This window comes from Callospermophilus lateralis, unplaced genomic scaffold, assembly GCF_048772815.1.
Source record: "Callospermophilus lateralis isolate mCalLat2 unplaced genomic scaffold, mCalLat2.hap1 Scaffold_550, whole genome shotgun sequence".
Lineage (NCBI taxonomy): Eukaryota > Metazoa > Chordata > Mammalia > Rodentia > Sciuridae > Callospermophilus > Callospermophilus lateralis.
The window spans coordinates 673286-681011 of record NW_027514478.1 but is presented as its reverse complement, the minus strand read 5'-3'; the positions used below and the strand labels follow the sequence as shown (position 1 = coordinate 681011).

The following is a 7726-nucleotide window of genomic DNA, read 5'->3' as shown; positions in this document are numbered from 1 at the left end:
AAGTAGCAAATAATATAGACTTAAAATAATGTACAACAAAATATTAATTTTTAAAATACCTTGAGATATCATTTGAATAAAATGACCTGATTTTGTTTAAAATATTAAATCATAACATACCTAAATCTATAAAACAATTGTTGAAAATTTTGCATCAAATGTATCTATTATCCATCCCCCAAAAGAACTCCTCTTGCTCTTTAGAATCCCTCCATCTGACCACACTCTTCCTCAAATCACTGATCTACTTTCTTTTTCTGTGGGCATTAACTACATTTTACATTCATTTACATTTTCTGCAGTTTTATATAATGGGATGATTATTTTTTTTTGTCTTTCTTACCATCTGTTATGGACCCAATATTTGTTTTCCCTCCCCCAAATTTATATATTGAAACCCTCAACCTAAGTGTGGTGGCATTTGATGGTAGAGTCTTTGGGAAAAAACTAGGTTTATATGAAATCTCAAGGGTGGAACCCTCATGATGGAAATAGTGATATTTTTAAAAACAGTGAGACCAGAGCATCCCCTTTTTCTCTAGTATAAGGCCAAAGTTAGAGAGCAACCATCAGTAAACTACAAGAAGGCCTTTACCAGAAACTAAATCTGCCAGCATCTTGATCATGGACTTTCCTGTCACCAGAACTGTACCAGAACTGTGAGCAATAAAAGTCTGTTGCTTAAGACACCCAATCTGTAGTATTTTGCTTTATTAACCTGAGCTGACTAAGATAGAAATTGAGATCAAAAAGTGGAATACTGTTAGTGCAAATACCTAAAAACGTAGAAGCAACTTGGGAAATAAGTAATAAGTAGGGGCTGGAAGAGTTCTGAAGTGTAAGGTAGAAAGAAAAATGGATGCTAAGGGTGATTTTGGAGAGGGTTTTTAGGAAGAACAGTGGAGAGCTGGAGAGAAAGCCTACATCCTAAGTGCAGAATTTTGGTAGAAATATGGAGAGTAAAGACCATTCTGGTAAGGTCTTAGAAATTAGGAACATGTTATTTGACAATGGATAAAAGATGGCTTGTTACACTGTGGCAAAAAAAAAAAGACTGAATTATATTAGTATCCTAATGTTCTAGTGTTTTTTGAATAGGAACAACTTACTAGAACTTACTAGTGACCAAATTAAATATTTAGCTGAGGAAAATTCTAAAAGTGTTGAAAGAGTAGTTGGTTCCTCTTGATTATAATATATCTGGTGATATAGTCTTTAGGTATAGTCTTAACTGGATTGAATCTGATTAGAAACTTTTGATCTGACCTTCCTGTATTTGCATATTTAACATTTCTCCAGGCTTGGAAGATTTTCTGCTACTATTTCTTTCTCTTCTTTTTAAACTTTTATGACTCAAACATTTGCTCTTTTCATACTGTTCCATAAGTCTTGTAAATTTTCATAATTTCTTTTCATTCTTTTTCCCCCTCAGTCTTCAAGATCATAAATTCTTTTTTTCTGCTTGACCAGTCCTGCTGTTGACACTCTCTATTGAGTCTTTTATTTCATTGAATATATTTTTCAACTCCAATTTTTTTCTAATTTATCATCATTATCATTTGACTCTATTCAATTTCTCTTTCTGGTCAACTACTGTTTTTCTCAATTCATTGTATTTGTTCTCTGTCATTTCTTGAAGATTGCTTTGCTTCCTTAAAAGTTATATTTAAATTTTCATTAGGCAGCTCTTTCATTTTTCTTTCTTTGGTATCAGTCACTGGCACTTTTTATCCAGTTGGTGGTATCTTCTTCCCCTGATCTCAATCCTTGAAGTAGTGCATCAATGTATGTGCATTTGAAGTTAAATTATTCTATTCTTCATGATCTGGCTCTATCTGAGAAAGCTATGCAGGCTTTATGGCACTATATGACCAATTTCTAGAAGACAAAAATCTAAGAATGATTTCTAGGTATAAATACTCGGATTCTCAATTATATCCCTTCTGTATAGATAAAGTAAATGGAAATAGATAAAAACTATGTCGAGAATTTGAATAAATCATGCTGCTAGAGAAATCCAAAATCTTACAAAAAAAAGATGTTAAGATAGCTCAAATCTTGAAATACTTCTCAAACTCCAGAACCTGGAGTTAAAAGAAGTACACTGATAAACATTATAGGATGTATAACAGATATGATCATGAAAAACAACTGTGTTAACTTAATAGACTGAAGGGTCGAAGCAGTGCCACCTAAACCATAGATATTACCTGACATCAACCTTGACTAATAATTCAAAGGATAGAAACAAAGAACTGGTACAGGCAAAGTCCAGATTTTAAAGTTTCCTTACAACAAGAACAATTGATCCAAAATATTCCACTATAGCACTTTGCAGGTACAGAATCTCTGTATACAAGGAGATCTGCCAGAAGTCATTCATGCCCTCTCTTATCCCCACCAAGGAAAAAGTGGTCTACTAATCTGCCTTTAACCATTTTCTTATCAATAAAAAAAGAAATATTCTCTGAAATATATTTTACTTCTAAGTCAAGTTTTTTTTCTACCTGTCATATAAAATATGGCAGTTGTTTTTGTACTAGCAACAATTTTATCTTGTCTTCCCCAAATGACAGCTTAGGAAAAAAATATGCATTGAATGAGATTTGGGGATTGATTAATTGTGCTATGTAGTATTTGTTCTGTGGGCCCAGAGGAATTAGACATAAGTCTGATTGAGAGGACTGTACATTTAACAGATATCTTTGATTTAGAGTTGTGAATAAAAAAGGTTCATGTTTTTGTTTTGTGTTGGGGATTGAACCCAAGGCCTTGTACATGCTGGGCAAGTGTTCAACCACTGAGCTACATACAACCCTTTTCTTGGGTATAGAAAATGAGTAAGACCTTGAATGCTATTTCTTTGAGAGAGGAGAAAAGGCATGAATCTGTGGAACATGACACATGTATATAATGTAGACAGAGACACTTTTGAAAGGTATATGGGTGGGAAGATGGGGTAGCCAAATGAATGGATATTTCCTGAGTTGTTTATTCTCTGTTATCAATTTATTCTACTTCCAGTACCACTTGGAGAGTCCTTCAGTAACCTACACTGGATGGAGGCATATAATTCATGCTGGAAATAAGTATATTACATTTTTAGCTATTGTCATTTATAAATAATCCCATAAATTTCTTTGTGACAAGATTAAAATTAGTAAGAGGCTGAGACTTCCCAGAGTCCCTTGGTCTTCTCCCGTTGGATTTGATTGAGAGGCAATCTAAGTCTGTAGTAAGGGCAGCCATCTCCACAGAGGGAAGGCATAAAATCTAATAGTAGAGCAGCATGATGGATGAACAGAAAGAGAAGGTCCAAGTGAAATCATTTAGTTCCCAATTAAACTGTAGTAGAAGCCAAAATCTGGATTTTAGAGTTAGAAAAGACAATTACATACCTTTCCTCCTTAAACTCTTTGTATTGGGTTTATTGTCCTATGAAAGTGAATAAAACCTACTAACACATAATTTTTAAAAAAAATTTAAATACATTTCCATAGCTTTATGATTCAAGAAAAACTTCTTTCAAAGCAACATGTTGTTTTTCTGGTGTCTGACATTAAGCAAAGACAGATTGGAGACAGATAAGACTGCACAACAGGAGGGAGAATCCAGACCTTTTTTTTCCCCATATTTTCTAGGTTTTATATAGTGTTATAAAAATACACACTAAAAAATGTCTGATTAATGCACTTTAAGGTCCTCAGTGATCTTTCTCCTGTCTTTTCTCCTCCTTTCTTCTCCTTATCCACTTCAATCAGTCACTTCCCATTTTTTTCTGCCTAGAATGCCATCCTCACAGGAATCCACATATGTCCCTAAGCTTTATTTCTTAAGGAAAATCAAGTACTATATACAATATAAAATTTTTTTTAAAGAAACCATAAGGATAAAGGCAATGAAAGAGCTAATAAGTGACTGTAGGACAGAACATAATAGCAGATGGGTAATCAATTCTTTATAAAGAATTATAAAAATTAAAAAGGGAAATAAACTAATTATCATGGAAGTAATTTATTCATGTCCTTTGGTTAGGGCACTTCTGCTGGGAGCCATCAGCCAAGTAGGTATGACAATTTCCTTGCCAGTGTACCCCCATGTTTCTTTAGTGGAAGGACTCATGGAAATAGGACATTTTGCAGGACATTGCATGTAAGGTGACCTTGCTCAAGGACCAGGGCGGATCCGTGTTTAGGGTGTTCCCCCTTTAGAATAGGGCGGTTTAGCATAATAGGAGATTAGGGTGTTCCCCCTTTAGAATAGGGCGTATCCTGCTGCTGAGTTCCTCTTGAGTTCTTAGGGTCAGACAGTATATTTTGGGAGACAGAAGCCCAGTAGTGGATTTGGGCAGAGTGTGGATTTGGGCAGAATGTGGATTTGGGCAGAGAACGTGGATTTCCCCAGAACGTGTTTGTAGACGGCCGGTGTGAGTTCGGGAATAAAGAATTGCTGTTTGAATCTACAAGCTGTGTGGAGACTCGTGATTTGTGCCCAGCCAGAGACTGCGGCACACTTCCTTACTCCCATTGATGTTCCTGGTATCAGCACCTAGGAGGGCAATTATGACAGATTTTGGAGATTTTAGAGAGTAAAGGGATTATAATACATAAAATGAGTTTTTTTAAAATTTTTTATTTGTTTTAATTAGTTACACATGACAGCACAATGACCTTGACATATTATACATTTGAATCAGATGGGAAATAATTTCCTCTTTTCAGAAATCTATCAGCAAACACATTTGCTTTGTATTATACATAAAGTGATATAACTCAAGTGTTTTTAAATTACTATCTTATATATCCAACCAAAGGACAGGATTCCAATCTTATAAGGTATACTCAAGAATATTATCCAAAGTATATGGAAAAATTCCCTCTTGAGACTGAAATTAATAAACTAAACATTAACAATGAATGAAACTAGCCATCAGTAAATGTAAACTAGACTCAATGAAAGATGCTAAACATATGTTGCTATTAGAGCAAAGTGTCTTCAAAACCAAGTGAAAAGCTAATGATGTTTTTAAATGTTCTTGATAAATGTTAAGATGATTGTAGGCTTAATTGATTAGGTACTGAGTTGCTCAATCACATACCTGTAGATACTAGCCATTTCAGGCATGTAGAAGACACCCAACAAATATTTTCAAGTGATTGAATAAAAATCTTCTATTAGATATTTTAAAGAACTTAAAACTACAAGACAATTAAAACTATCGGTATAGGAGTGAGGGCTCCGGAGATTCCTAGCTGTATTTGCAGTGAAGGCAGAGCTGGACCATGCCAGAAAACCTCAGAAGACTCATAATGAAGCTGGGCTGCCTCCATTCAGACCCAGCGGCTGCACATGGTTACAGCTCACATGCTCACGGAGCACATGTGCTGCCTGGATGTTGACTCACGGTCCAGAACATTGGCATCATTGTACCATCATCCCAGCTTCCCTAACAGTGGAGATGAAAGGAAATGATTAAGTCTGGAATGAATGTGGGTTGTCTGACTAGTCCCTTGGACTTATGAGTGCCATGCAGAGATGATCACGAATGTGTGCTCATCCACAGAGAGCTTTGTTTTTTGACCCCATTCTCCATCAACCAATTGCTGTGGCTTTGGACATTAAAGGACCTGAAATCCCAACTGAGCTCATTAAGGGCAGTGACATCATGAAAATGGATCTGAAGAGAGCTGCTCTCAAGATCACTCTGGATAATGCCTACATGGGAAGTATGACCAGAACATTCTGTGTCTAGACAAGAAGTGGACAGCAAGGTCTATTTGGATGAGGGACCTATTTCTAGTAAGATGGAGAAAAGTGCTGTCTTCCTGGTGACAAGGTGGAGAATGGTGGCTTCTTGGGCAGTAAGAAGGGTGTGAGCCTTCCCAGGTGTCCTATATTTCTGCCTGCTGTGAAGAATACTGAGACTTCCTGAATTTAGAAATGGAGCAGAGGATGGAGGAGAGAGAAAAGATAAGAGGGGTTTATTTTAACTGATAGTTTCAGGCTAAACCAACAAAGAAACAAACAAACCAGAAATCCCTGTTCCACCTTCCTTTTATGCATGTTGAAAACTAGCCATCAAGACTCACTGTGCTCTGTTTGCAAAACTAACCAACCAACAAGCAGCAAGCACTTCTCCTGGTAGGTTATCCTCCTATCCCCACACTGTGCCCACTTCACGTTGTCCTGCCTTCACATCCACGGCCAATGTAGGTTCAGTGTAAGTAGTTTATGCTTTCTTTTCCTCAAGGTTTTATTATATTATACTCACTTCTAAGATCCATTGAAGATTTTTTCCAAGTGCTATTTGGTCATGCTGCTAGTGGCTTAGGGAATGGGCCGTAGGACTGATCTTTTATTTGGGCTAGGATCTGAAACAGTTTTAATAAAGCCCTGTTATTTCTTGTTGTGTCTAAATTTGTTTTAACATGCTTAGAAAAGATTATCCAGGATCTGAATTTTGGGATAGGGCAGGATACAGATGTGGGGTAGGGAAGGATATAGAGGCCCCCACTTTTGATTGAGAAGCTCTACCTTGTGGTGCCCATTACTAGCAGTCCCACAGATGATACCACCACGGAGACTTCCTTCAAGTGATGCAGTGGGGTTCTGATCATCCTCATCAAGTTTGGCAGGTTCACTTACTAGGTAGTCAAATACCACCCATATGCGCCCATCATTGCTGTGATATGGAATCACCAGTCAGCTCACCAGGCCTACTTGTACCACAGCACCTTCCCTGTGATGTGTAAGGACCAATTCCAGGAGACCTGGGATGCAGGTGTGGCCCTCTGGGTGAATGCTATCTTGAATTTTGGTAAGGCCAGGGGCTTTTTCAAGAAGTAAGATGTGGATGTTGTGCTGATGGGGAGATGCCCTGGATTTGCCTTCACCAACACCTTTTGTGCAGTGCCTGTGCTGTGACAGACCTGAGCCCTCGTCTAGCTTCTGTCCCATATCCTCACTCCAGTCATCCACTAGGCCAGCAATATCTGCGGTGGGTTAAGACACCAAAGAAGATTAACACTACTGTGACTCATGTCAGTTTTAGCTCTTCTTCATAAGGTATTGGTCCACTTTCTGTTGTTAGTAATAAAATACCACAGACTGAGTAAGTTATAATGAAGAGATGGTTTATTTGGCTCATGGTTCTGGGCTAGGGTGGAGTAGCCAGATCCAGTGATGGCTTTTTTGGTTGGTGGGGTCCCCAAGTAGCAGAAGGTATCACATAAGAAACAAGGGAGAATAAACAAGTGCCCTAATGAACCTAATTTTTAGTAATCCATTAATAATCCATAATCCATCAACCTACTAACCTATTAATTATGTGAATTAATGAGTCTCTTCATGAGCACAGAACTCTGATCACCTCTTAAAGGTCCCACCTGGTCTCTCCACTTAATGTCTCATAATGGGAATTACATTTCAAGTGAGTTTTAGAGGGAACAAGTCATATTCAAATTATAGCATATAGTTCAGCCCAGACTTTAGGGAGCTCATTGTTATGATTTGGATATAAGGTGTCCCCCAAAGGCTCCTGTGTCATGTAAGAACATTCATAGTTAAAAACACTGGATTGTGAGAGCTATCACGTAACCCGTCTATCCTAGTTTGAAAGGACTACTGTGTAACTCTTGGGCAATATGGTGGAGAGGCAGGTGGGTCACTGGGGCCATGCCCTGGAAAGGTTCATCTTCCCTACCCCCAACCACTCCTTCCCAGCATC

At 37.6% G+C, this 7726-nt stretch overlaps 1 pseudogene; it reads left to right on the top strand.

Annotated features, from left to right (window-relative positions):
- The first annotated feature begins 952 nt into the window (after positions 1-952).
- LOC143388441 (pyruvate kinase PKM pseudogene) lies at positions 953-5932 on the top strand (annotated as a pseudogene).
- The last annotated feature ends 1794 nt before the right edge of the window (positions 5933-7726 follow it).